Source organism: Artibeus jamaicensis, unplaced genomic scaffold (genome assembly GCF_021234435.1).
Source record: "Artibeus jamaicensis isolate MK-2021 breed Jamaican fruit bat unplaced genomic scaffold, CSHL_Jam_final scaffold_369, whole genome shotgun sequence".
Classification (NCBI taxonomy): Eukaryota; Metazoa; Chordata; class Mammalia; order Chiroptera; family Phyllostomidae; genus Artibeus; species Artibeus jamaicensis.
This window is the reverse complement of record NW_026522042.1, coordinates 36,326,050-36,339,349: the sequence shown is the minus strand read 5'-3', so window position 1 is coordinate 36,339,349 and position 13,300 is coordinate 36,326,050. Positions and strand designations below refer to the sequence as shown.

The 13,300-nt window shown below is 40.1% G+C and overlaps 1 protein-coding gene and 1 long non-coding RNA gene across 6 annotated transcripts in view; one reads left to right on the top strand and one right to left on the bottom strand.

The window, feature by feature from the left end:
- Positions 1-13,300, top strand: part of LOC119046947 (cAMP-specific 3',5'-cyclic phosphodiesterase 4D-like) — a 511,811-nt gene that overhangs the window by 9,645 nt on the left and 488,866 nt on the right. Inside the window, exon 1 of one of the 4 annotated variants that reach the window (XM_053657215.1) lies at positions 2,300-3,507. The exons of the other annotated variants lie outside the window; for them this stretch is intronic. The gene's annotated coding sequence lies outside the window, so the exon portion shown is untranslated. Of the gene's footprint in view, positions 1-2,299; positions 3,508-13,300 lie in introns of those variants that run through there. 4 annotated transcript variants of the gene reach the window in all.
- The window catches only part of LOC119046949 (uncharacterized), a 38,720-nt gene that overhangs the window by 23,094 nt on the left and 2,326 nt on the right, over positions 1-13,300 (bottom strand). Inside the window, exon 3 of one of the 2 annotated variants that reach the window (XR_005082058.2) lies at positions 7,301-7,392. The exons of the other annotated variant lie outside the window; for it this stretch is intronic. This is a non-coding gene — a long non-coding RNA (uncharacterized LOC119046949). The remainder of the gene's footprint in view (positions 1-7,300; positions 7,393-13,300) is intronic. 2 annotated transcript variants of the gene reach the window in all.

Genomic DNA, 13,300 nt, shown 5'->3' with positions numbered 1-13,300 from the left:
GGCAACTAGCAAAGAGTTACATATGTTAGACAAGACAGTGGAAAATGATTTATATATGTCTGAATGCAAGGCTGAATTAAAATGACACCTCGAGGAAGGAGCTCAGGACCAAATCGGAAGATGTTCTAACCAAGTCAAAAATCAAGGTGAGGATTTATAGGATGAACATTTCTACATGTAAATTGAAATTCAGAGTAGATATTTGTCACAGAAGTACTATGCTTATTTCATTTCTATAAATCTAAGGTCTGGCTTTGTAGTTGGCTTCAGGGTAGAGCCATCAGCATTGAGCTTTGAACATTTGCCTGATAAATCAAGCCGATGATGAAAAGAACCAGGGAAATGTGTCGATGTGCAAACACCCACGGCTGTATTATAGAGTGCTCAGCTCAGTGTCTCCTGGTGGAGAAAAATGTGCCTTGCCGTGCTGCCCGGGGCTGAGAGCTCTTCACTCCCATTCAGAAGACTGACCTGAATAGAGGAAGGGCTAGCCAGTGAGATAGATGCTTTACCCCAGCATTTATTTTTTTTTAAATCCTAAGTTAGATGGGCGAACAATCGATTTTGTTAAGTTACGTGATTGGAAACAAGCATGCAAATTGTACAAGATCCTGTTGTGAGTGGACGGTGGCGTATAATGCTAATGCCATAATGGGCCCTTGCTATGACTGGCCTTGGGAAATAATGTGAAAAAGGTGATCTTTTTATCTTGCTGCCTCAGTCTCCCATCTTATAGTACCTTCTTCCATTTTTCTCCTCCCAGTTGGCAAATGCCCCCTTCACAAGAGATGCTAGATTTCAGGGATGATCAATCAAGCACACATTTGTGTGAATGTAAGATTTATATAATTCCATTCAGATATTTGAATTTGACATTACATTTTTTATTTTGGAACAAAATGTGTTTCCTACCAGCAGATGTGATAGAGTTCATACTTTTGGGTGGGGAGGACAGGTTCAAGGGTGCTCTCCTATCGGTAGCCCATGTTTCAAACCCTATTTGGTAGCAAGAACACAACTAGACAAAAACTCTTGCGGTATTAGAAGTCTGGCTTCTCATTTAAAAGCATACTCCCTTTCTTTCTTCCCAGGATGAATTTTCATTTTCAAGTAAATGTTACTGCATCAAGTTTAATGTCCAATAAATTTGAAAAAGAAGGTGCAGCCTGTTGGAAAAGGTGGTGGAAACAATTACATTCCAGGCTTGGAGCTTACTGAAGTCATCTACCAGATTCAGACTGAATTTAGACCCTTTTGGGCTGGTACCCCCATTTCAGTGTGAAGGAGGCTGTTTTTTTCACTTGATTTTTTTTTGCAGAGGAAACGAAACTGAGGGGCGGTGGAGAGCATTGGTGAGGGGCACAGTAAAGTCTCCGGGCTGCTGTGCTGCACCACATACCTCCGATGGCAGTGCCACCCAGCTGCTTTTCAAAAAATGCTGGCTTTTACATGTCATGCTAAAAATAAACACTGAAAAAGACCTGAAAATTTGAAAGAACTAGAGAAGCACGCTGTGGTTATACAAAAACGATATGCAAGATCATGGAAGTAAAACACACACACACACACACACACACCCAAAAAAAAACAGTATAAAGATAGACATATTAGATCTTTCTTAAGTTCCAAAATAGCTTTTGATGATATATTCAGAACAGAAGAAGGAAAGGCATCAGAAAACTGAATAGTCCCTAGGAGACTGCAAAAAGCTATAGAAAAGGGTTTAATAACATTGGTGGGTGGAAGAAAAGAAATACTCTTTTTCCCCCCAAGATTTATCATCTCTTTCTTTCCCTTTTTGAAATCACCTTCAAAAACCTTACGCAGTTACCCCTACCTGGCTAACTCAAACTTGCTCCTCTGTCTGAACTCTAGTTGTCCGCACATCTTACAGATGTCCCCCTAAGGTACTCATTGTGTAGCTTGCCACTCTCTCTAAGCTGTAAGCTTACTAAAGTCCAGTAACCTGTCTTTCTTATTTTTGGAATTTCCTCTACGATTACAGTGCAAGGATTGTGCTTGCAGATGGTGTTTAACCAATGCTGCCTAATTCATTGGATTTCCAGAATAAGAAAAAAAATAAGATAGAAAGATAGATAGAAAGATAGAAAGATATTTGACTTTGCTTCTATTATTAATATCGATGTGGCATATTCTGAAAAATCTGTAAAGACCAGATAAGATAAAAGCTGGAGGAATAAGATATAGATACAATAGTGAGTGACATTTAATAAAGTCTTGATATAAATAGTAAAGACAATAAGAGTAATTATGATACAATAGTTTTCCATTTGTTTAGCTCTTGATTCTTTTGAAAGCACTTTCATGTAATAAGGAACAGAGGGGTAAAGGAAGGAATAGAAATAAATGCAAGGAATATTAAAGCAGTGCAGAGAGAGAGGAAAAAAGAAAAAAAAACAACAAAGGACAAAAGAAAGGCAAAGCAAAAAAGCCAAGAACAAAAAAAGGAGAATTTTCTAATAACTTGGAATAGTTGGCTAAATTACACATTAGGTAGTACTAAATAGTTATTTACAACACTGGGGACCTTTTCACAGGCAGAGTATGCTGACGATAGAGCACCGCATGTTTCACTTGTTTTCTACCAGCTAGTGAGGGAGGCAGTGACCTGGGTTCTCCAACACTTTCTCCCGTGTTCATTCACTAGGATTTATATTGGTACTAGTGTGGCTAACTGCACTCCAGATGTTCTATGTGCATCATCAAAAATACAAAGTTCTGAGTGATATTGAACTTTAGTCATTTATTTCAGTGACTTCACCAAAGCTGTGTGAGGCTTGTTGCAGAAAGCACTACTAATTTTTGTTCTTTTTTGTAAAGTTCAGAACATTTCTGAACCTTTGACACATTGAGACCTGTGGTAGGTTTCATATTATCGTCAATAATGCTGAATGTAATAACTTACGAAGAAGTTTCAAGATGAAGACATCCCAACTATGTTCCAGAACTGAAAAAATGCGGATAGGAAACTTCTGCTAGTCACATGTCAGAGGCCACAGCAGGTCTTCAAGTGACCTTTATTCCTGCTTTGGAGGGATGAGCTGTGTATTTTAAATGACACTGAGGCAAGAGGGCCTCCAGCAGCATTCCTGAGATGGCAAGCTTCTCTCACTCTGCGCTCTGTTTTGTTCCGGAATCATATTCATTAACTGAAGGGCCGATGACCCAAACTGAAATGTCAGGATTAGCGAAAACATTTTTTTTGAGTGAGTAATCACAATAGTCATGTTTATTTGGGTTTAAAACTAAATTACTGCTTTCTGAATATGGAGGCGTAGAAGGCACAGAAAAGCTTATTTTGTCCAGCATCCTGAGCCTACAGACACGAAGCCATCTGCAGCACGATCTCGTTATGTTGTCAAGTCACCTTCTTCATTCACCTGTAGTGTCTTGAGAAATGTGAAGGTCTTCAAGTATTTCAGCCAGATTAATTTGAGGTGCTCCTTCATCATCTGCTTCACTTTCCACAGGGATGGTTGAATCTCTGTAAGTGATTACATTTTTTTCTAATTGCCTCATCTTGTCCAAGATCTTCAAGGAAATCTTGGTATTGCCTTTCAACGTCTCTACCCACGTTTTCTCTATCTCTTGCGAGCTCTTTAACTTTCCAGTTCCTATGACGCTGATGTTCAGTATGATCAGAGCTCTTTTGATTAATACCACATTTGGGACTCTGACTTCATTTTATTGACATGATCATCATTTAAGTTATAGTTTGCCAAGTGAACCCCCAACACCAGGTCTCCAGGATTCAGAAGATGTCCCCAATGAGTATGACTAAAATACTGTTTATCTGTATTCATTTCAGATGTTTCCTGTGCCCAGACTTCCCCAAGCGTACGCTTTTTTTGATATCATTCCAGCACCTGCTTTGCATTTTAGATCTTGAACTATGCTGCATTCCATCACAATAAACTTCTCTAGCTGTTTGGGATGAGTTTAGTTAATTTTTGAAAGCAGATTGGAAGAAAAATACTGGCGATGGTAAAGATGAAACTCATTAGATTGTTAGAAAGTTTTGTCTATGTCGAAAAGAGAAGTGAGATTCTCCTAAATTTAATCTGCTTCCCATTGACAACACTAACACAGAGAGAGTTTTACTTTAATTGCCTTATTTGCTGTGGAATCATCTATTTTCAAGATTCAGAGATCAACACCCCTGTTTTGGCAATAATTCTACTTTTCACCCTTCAGATTTTGAAACAGAGCAGAAAGCTCTGGGTTCTGGTCCTAGCGCTGGCCCTTAGCAGCTGTAGGAACTGGGTCAGATCATTTAATTGTTTTCAGCCTTAGTTGCCTCAACTGTCCCAGGGGTTTATTCAATCAGTCTTGCTTTATAATAAAAAATAATTTCCATTTCTAAATTCCCGCCATGTGTCAGATACTCTGCTGTGCCTTTGGCATATGTTATCTTTAAGTCTCTCATTAACTGTTCAAGGAAAGAATAGTTACCATTCAGGTTTTATAGCTGAGAAAGCTAAGGCTCAGATGCCTTCGGTGACCTGCCCAAGGTCACACAGGCAAACCTGGGATGTAAAGCTTCATGTGTATGTTCACAAAGCCCCTTCTCAGTCCTCCAGGAGACCCTGAGGTTCATTTAAAATGGTATTTTTGTGAAAGCATTTTGAAAATAACAAAGTTTCTGGTAAATGTACATTATTATTATTCTAAAGGCTATAAGTTAATTAACATGCATTTATTGATTTTTTTTGTAGGTGCATAGTACCAAGTTTGATATCATTTTGAATAATCTAGGGATTTAGGTATTTTTCTCAATGTTTTCTTGTGTAAGGTATATTATAACTAAATCTTCAATATTTCCAAATGTTGGCCCTTCCATCCTTGGTATCATGTATGAGTTTCTTTTGGATTCTTTTTTAAGGAAAAAAGAGTAAAAACAAACCTGTTAATCCAAATTGAATGAATGTTTCAAGAAACAAAATGTGATTGAAGTCTAGTCTCCAGAGCCAAAAAGTTAAGACCTTAGGAACTTTGTGAGTCAATAGGACACTTGAAAGGAGATAAGAGAAATATACCATAGGGATCAGAAAATCCCTGCTGAAAATTAATGTGTTCACAAATGTGCTGGACCAACATAACTTCCCCCATCTGGTTCTTTGTTTACTATTTGAGTCTTTAATGATTCAAAGTGTTGCCAAAATTTACTTGAGTCTATCTTTGATTCAGGAGTATCACAGTTCCTGTGTGAAGATGGCTGGGAATCTATACAACTCTCCTAAATAAGGACTACGTTTTGGAGGATTTTGTGTGTGTGTGTGAAACATCCTATTCCCAATGACAGCCACCAGCATTCACTTCTATTTCCCAGGGAGGAAGCTAAAGGGAACCAGTTGGTCCAGCAGCCAGGGATGAACCTTCAAGACAGATTAACATTCGAGATAGACTCCTCCATTCTTTGGGGAGAACTGCTCAAAGGCACAATGAAAGTTCATGAAATTCCATAGACGTATCAGCTGAGTCCAGAAATGAGCTGTTTCTTACTGTTTCCTTTGTTTCCTTGTGCATCAAGTGCAGATAAAAAAAAAAGCCCCATCTCGGAGTGTGGTTGTGAGTCTAATGCCTGAGTGTCTCTCGGCCTGAGACAGTCACTACTATTAAATCCTAGGCCATTCTCACGGGTCTGCTCATCCAGCTATTCTTTAAGTTTAAATGTGAACTATTTATTTTGTTAGACCATGTGGCGTCTAAAGAGTTAAAAAAATGCTTTTGAATTGAGAAAATTTGGAGGAGGCTGCCTTTCTAAGCATGTGCTTTACCAGGCATCTGCATTGGGTGGAATATAGAGTGGGCAAACGTAGGTTTACAATTGTTCATATGGAAAATAATTCAATGATTAATAATAATACAAGAATAAACTCTGTTTTGCATACTCACAGCAGTAAACCTACTTTTGCCACACCCTGTATAGTCTCTATTTTGGTTTGGTAGGAGCTTCATCATGGAACCAGCCTGAGTACTATAGAGAAGATGCTAATGCCACTGGTGAGCTGGTTGGCTGCTTGTCTTTGGTCATTTCAATGGAATGAATGTGAGGCCACTGACCCATTCATTTTTCTACTGGTGAGAAGTTTGCCTGTCAGACACTTTGGTCACCTTTGGGTCCCTGTTGGGATAAGGCAGAAGCACATCTGGGAGAATAGTAATGTCCAGGCTTGGCTTACTTTGGTCCAGAGCCTGCATTTGGCTAAATCTGGACAGATAGGAATGAATAAACTAAGCTAATTATACAAATATTTTCTATAAGAAAGCCGGTTACCACAAAAGCTGGAAAGTGGCCCTATTTTGCCATTGAGATTTAGTTATATTATTTCTTGAGTACAGAAAAGAGAGGGCAGCCTCACAATGTCCCTGTAGCCCTCTGGCCATGGCCAGTCAGGATGCTGCCCAACACTAACAGCCAAGGTACTGGCCAAGCATGTGGTCCAGGCTCCCTGTGCACATGCCCCTGGGCCAGGCATGAGGGTACTCTTGTCATAATGTCTTTCAACATGATCTGGGAACTGTGGGAGGCAGGATCAGTGTTTTAAGCACTGGGGACTCATTTTAGGCTGTGTTTTACTTCTGGTTAGTGACCTCTAGTGGAATGAACTCTGCTTAGGGAACTTAGGGATTGTCACTGGCCACTTGATTTCAGCCAAGTCACTTTATGTCTGTGGGCCACAGTTTCCTTGGGGTGAGAGCATCTTTAACCTGCATCTTAGCACAATCTATGAGTCTGTGGTCACTGCTCAGGGCATGCAAATTGTGTGTGTGTGTGTGTGTGTGTGTGTGTGTGCATGTGCATGTTAGGGTCCTCCCTCCAATTCACCCTTGCTTCTAGGGATGTTCCTATAAACTGTTCTTGCTCCTTCTTCCACTATCCAAATTTCTCAATGTAAAAGAGTAAGATTAAATTTGAATGGATCATTGTTTCTTGTAACATAAGCAATTGCTGGTAAAGTCAGAGGATGGCCTATTTCTGAAGCAGATAATTGAGGAGAAGTTTATAGCCTTCTATTCTTTAGACTTAACTAGTTTTTCTTCTTGGAGCATGTTTTATGGAACTTGAGTAATCACCCTGGCAATATGTTGCCAAACTTTTCTTGGCTAGACATCAAAGTCTCTGATACATCCTTACAGAGGAGAAAGCAGCAAGAGTCAGGAGAAAGCATTTGCAATGGGTTTTGGAATCAGATTCTAATAGAAAAGTAGAAAAAGAATAGGGATAATTAATTTCTGGAAAAATTGCAAATGGACAACACACAGATGTCTTACTCACCTAATGATGAAGTAAAGAGAAATAAAAATGATGATATCATTTTCCTGTATCATTTTTGCAGAAATATAAATGGTTGATTCAACTGGATATGCCTGTGAGTATGAAGAAATGAGCACATCATGTAGCTTACCTGGCAGTTGGGTGATGTGTACTAAAATGTAAAATGTGTAGTATCTTTGCAATTTTCAGTCTAGACTTACCCTAAGGAGAGAACTATATGCAAAGCGTTTTCAAGAACAACTATAAAGGACACATGGACAAAACCAAGGGAAGAGGGTTTGGCTGGGGTGGAGGGGAGTGGTGGGGAGTAAACACAGACAACTGTAACTGAACAATGAAATAATAAAAAATGTTTGCAAAAGCATATTTATAGGGAAAACTGAAAATAACTTCCGTGCTCATCAATAGGGGACTGGCAGAGTCAATTATGGTAAATACCTTCCAAGAAATCCTGTGTTGCCGATAAAATTGATGATGCAGAGTTTTACATATATGTGATGTGGAGAAATATTTAGTGATACAAAGCAGATTACAAAATGAAATGATCACATTTATATGAAATTATGTCCATAGAAATATGGGAGGTTTTTTATTTGAATCTTAACATGTAGGATTTGAGACTACTTTTACTTTCTTATTTAACTTGCAGCTCTGCCACTTACCAATTCTGTGTCCTTAGGGAAACTTATTTAACTTCTCTTACTCAGTAAAAAAGGGGGTAATAAAGCCAACCTTTTAGAGGTCACTGAGGGAGTCAAGCAATAAAACAAATGTCAAGCACCTGGGTTAGAGTAAGAAAATACTTTGATTTTTTTTATCATTCACAGTTTCTACTTTCCTTTCATTATATGAACACAAACAGCTGTGTTCCTATGCCCCGGCTTCAAAGAGAGAAAGCTAAGTGGGCTTTGAATGGCTTCCATTGATTTAAATGCAGGAAAGTATTTTTCTAAGGCTGCAGCCTGTCAGAAAAAGGCCATATTGAGTCATTGTTTTCTGAAGCCAGCAGAGGAGATTGAGTGACTGATGCTGTTGGGCAGCCTAAAATAATATTTCATTCTTGTCATCCTTACACATTTTAAGATCAAGTGATTTTGGATAGATCTATGGTTTTCCTCTTGGTTTGAAAGAACAAAGCTTTTGTTACTTATGGTCTTAAACAACAGAGCTTTGTCCTATATTCAGGAGCAAGGAAATTACACAAAAGATTTCCCAAAGGGCCATTCTATTTATTATGAGGAATGATCCCAAGTGGTAAGTGGACACTGTTAGTTCCAGCCACCTGTGGAGCCCTCACATCATCAGCAGAGGAAAGTAGCCAAGACTCACAGTAGCAGAGCAGCCAATCAGGTCTGGGATTTATGTCTATATCGTGCTAATGTTAGTGGAGTCAGCCATTTAAAAATCTCCCACATTACTTGGGGCCTGCTTTGCTCACAAAACAAATAATAACCTTGTATTGCTTTGGCGTCTATGGCAGAAAAATGAAAATGCCAGTATTCTGAGTGTTATTACTTTGGAAATTTCTGGTCCGTGTGCAGTTATTTCAAATATTTCTGCATTATCTTTTCAAAGCAGTTGATACTGTGGAATGGGAGTGGTACTACGAGCTCAAGAATTTTCATCAAAGGCTCACAGATCATTAGGACACAAGTTGGGCTGACTTTGTCCTGTACTCCTCTTCTCTAGAGAAGTACACTAAACCTTTCTTTGCACTAAACCAGCGCCTGACCTTCTACCATACTGCCACACCCATGTGCAATTTGCACTTAGCAAAAGGTCAAGTCTAAGTAGAGTATATAAAGTTGGGGTGGATAATGATTCTTAATAATTATAGCTAGTAAGTATTGAACACTTTTAATGTGCTAGGCATTGTGTTAAGTGGTTTGCATGCACTATCTCGATGTTTCCCAAGGAGAATTCCATGCAAAACTGCCTTTGCAAGCAGCAGAGGTGCTGATGAAAAATCTAGATTCCTAGGCTTCATTCCAGACCTACAGGATCAGCATCCTGTGGTAGGAGATAGGGACCTACCATTTTGACAAGCAGCTTTAGTAATCCTGGTGCACATGAAGTTCAAGAGTCACTGAATTATTTTATGTGGCTTGTAGGATTCAACTACAGTCTTCTACTCATCTGATTTGTGCTTAAATTCTTAGGTAAAAAAAAATCCTATGAACTCTGAGACATGGAGCAACCTTCGGCTCTTAGTTGCTGGTGATTACAAATGTGTCTCCATAGCCAAATTGCTTTTGAGGTAACAAGTATTTTCCTAGGATTAAATAAGTGAGAAATCCTTTAAAGACCGATGCTGTCTATACCCTGGTTATAGAGAGTGAAGACTCAGAGAGCCTGGAGTGCGGGCTGGTGTGCGTGGTTGGTTGTGTACTGCCCAATTGCGCGTGGCAGCCTTGCGTGCAGGAGTGAACACTTAGCGTTCTTCTTGCTCCAGGGCTGTGCATGTAGGGCTGGCCCTCTCCTGCTGGAGAAGGTAGCTGATGTGCTGGTGTGGTTCTCAGGGCCTGGAAAGCCCTGCCTGTGTTCTGCGTGTTTTTTTTCCAAGAGGCCTCAATTATTCCACATGGTTGTTTATTTAGTTCTGCTGTATTTTTAGAAAGTCCTTGTTAAAACGAGGTGCCACTTGGAAGATAACAGGAACATTTAATCATATTGGCACAGACTGGCTCAACCAGGCTGTTTGGGTATTGGCACACAAAGGATTCATGTGATAGAGGACAGGCCCCTTTGTGGGCCACTTTGGTGGAAGAAGCTGGGGAGCATAGGGAAACTGTTTTTTGGGGGGAGGTGGGGTGAAATGGGGGAAGGGCCAAAGACAAACTGGACCACTGTCATAGTTCTGAAGGTAACCCTCCAGCACACCATTTTCTAAAAATTTCTAGCCCACCCATCCTCCTCCTCCTCTTTGGTGAATGTCCAGCACTGAGCAACTGTCCCCTCAATCACAGGTCTGGACTGCAGTGGTGCCACAGGACTTCAGTGGCACAAATGGCCCCTGGAGAGAGACCTCATGTCCAACCCTGCAGCTGAACCAGCACAGGGGGGAAGGGAAGATACTTTCCTACTCCCAATCTGAGACCTCCTTCCTTTTCATTCCTCTACCAGGAACAAGAGAATCAGAACACTGAGACTTAGCTCATTCAGCTCCCTGGCAGGCTCCCCATGAAGCTTCCACATACGCAGTAATTTCTAACAACCATGGTGGGCTTCCTTGCACTTCTTTACCCACTTGTTGAGAAGGACCACAGATGATTCTCTAGCTAAGAAAGAGTCTAAGAGACTATTAAACCTTAATATTTGATTTCATTTGAGATCTTGCAGAAAGTGCCCCAAATTTCATTTTTAAAATATTTTTTTTTTGCTAAACGGAAAACGTCCCCAATTTTCCAACTTGTTATTTGTCTTTTGGTGCTAAATTCATGCAGAGTTACTGATTCAATAATCTACCCAACATGAATAACCACTTTCCATGGATAGGTGGTGGGTAAGAAGGGGTTCACTGTGAAGAAGAGAATTTTCCTTGGTCTTAATGGTGGGTGCCAGAGAAGAACGTGCAGTTGGAGGGGTGCATCTGTAGTAATGCGGCGTATGAGAACACAGCCTCCCTCAGGAACTATAAATGGTTAGGTGTGGCTGGTGGGCATTTGTGTGGAAGATAGGGGCAAGACCATTCAGGAGTGAATGAATGAATGAATGAATGAATGAATATGGAAGTCCATAGGCCTTCCCCAGGGCGGCTGTTGCCTCACCAAGCTGTTTTTCTCTGCACTTTCTCAGAAAGCCGAAGCCTCAGTTAATATTCTTTTGCTTTGAGAAATCCCCATCACAGGGATGAAAGGAGATAATTAGTTTCAGTATTCTCTCATGTTTAAGCTGAGAAGTCAGCATGAATTCTAGATATGGTTCATGAGTTTGGATAATGAGCACAGCTGTTCAGGATAGGTAGCTCTTTTTTTTCCTCTTTGAATCTTTTTTGGTTTAGGGTAGCGTGACTAAAGATTAATGGCTTCCATCATCATCATCATCATTATTTTGCTTTCATGCAGGAATCTTTGAACTTGCCTGGACTATGCACCAACTCCCACATGGATCCGGTCTCCTGCAGTCCCCCTTCAGTGTCAGTCCTAGGTTAGAGTCCCTGAATGATCCCATAAATGCAGGGCAGGGTTAAAAGTGTCCAGTGATAACCAGGCAGAAGACTGACAATTAACAGTGGCTGACTCACCTCCTTGAGCTGATATCTCATAGGCCTTAAGACAAGATCTTACTTATAAATATTACCTGAAATGAGATTTGTGGTGCTAAGAGATATATTTCACCATACCTGGCTGTTCAGTAATTCATCTCCATTTTGGATATTGTGTATATTTATTGAAATGAGCTTAATAATAATAATAATGACAGTTTTGTCTTGATGAATAGCCACCATCTAATAGGCTCAGTTTGAAGCACACACTGCGCATTTAACCTTCGTGCCAGCCCTGGAGGTGGTTACTGCGTGTGGTGCTATTTTACGTGAGGAAGCAGCATCGAGCTCTTAAGTAACTTGCTTACAGGCCATAGTCAAGGATCAGAGCTGGGATTCGAACCCAAGGCAGTCTGATTTGGAGTTTATGCTCTATCTCTTTGTTATAATGCTTACACTCTGCTTGAAGCAAAGGAGTGGTTTTAGCCTCACATATTAGGAATGCACCCCCCTAATACTTATATTTGCTATTTTTATTATCAAATATAAGTAATTGCTGGGGTTTTTTGTACATGTTATTATGTGTGTGTTATATAGCTTCTGAGAGAGTTTGACAAAGGGTAAGGTCATAGAAAAACTGACCCTTCCGATTAGGTCTCATTATTTTTACTATATAGGAGGGCAGAAGATTGCTGGTTCATGTTAATTTTAAGTATAATATGTTTTAGAGCCTTGTCAAGTCCATTATTAGTATGTTTTTATAAATTCATGTTCTTCGGAGAGAGTGAATTAAAAAACAACAAAAACCAGCAGAAATTCCTTCCGTGTACTGAGAACAAATTTGCATTTGAGGTCTCTGTGCCCAGATAAATGTACCTGAACCAACAACATGAACTTGATCCCTACAATGACCACAGACTCACATCTCTAGTACCCATGCCTTTTATTTAAATGGGAAAAAAATTTTTTTGCCTTGTTAAAGTGAGGCAGGCCTTCTCACTGACATTTTTCTAAGCAACTATTTCTCTTTCGGTTTAAACCATACGGTGCTGGCTCTGAGTGTCAGCACCGAAGCTGTCAGCAGCCCCTACCGCACACGGCCCGGGGTTTCTGTGGGCAGAGTCCAGCACAGTGGAAATAATGGGGCTATTTATCCCTGTCACCTGGAATGGAGTTAATACCCTGCAGATCTTCGACATGCTAATAAGGTAGGTGGGAATGTTTCTTACACTTTTCTCAGGAGTGACTCCTTTGGCTACAGAAACTGCAAGGGCCAGACAAATCAGTTTATGGGCCTGCAAATCATTCTTGGGCCAGGTTTCTAGACACTTTTCAGTCAACCATAGCTGTTCTGATACTTGAGATTGGCTGATAATTCTTGGTTCAGCAAAAGGTTTGCATTCCGGAGCTACTTTTATTTTATCGGAATAATCTTAATTCTTGTCTGGGGGTTGACATCAAGGAAATGAGTAAAAACTGAATTCAGCTGTTTGGATGCTCAGTGTATACCAAGAGTTTCTTAGACAGTGCCTGATGCCTGATGTGATAACCAGCAAATATTACTTGATGGTGACAGGCGGCAATCTCTCAGGCTAGAACCTGCTAATACAAACCCTGCCGAATTGACAGTGATGCCTGCTAGAAGCAGACTCATACATTGCTTTAATGATGTTAGGCAAAAGATTATAGTATGATTATATTCTGTTGCATTGTTTTCAATAGGGCATTGAAAACAAATCTAAGCAGCCTAATCCACTCAGAAAGGTCATACATCACTTGCTATGTTTCAGAATGAG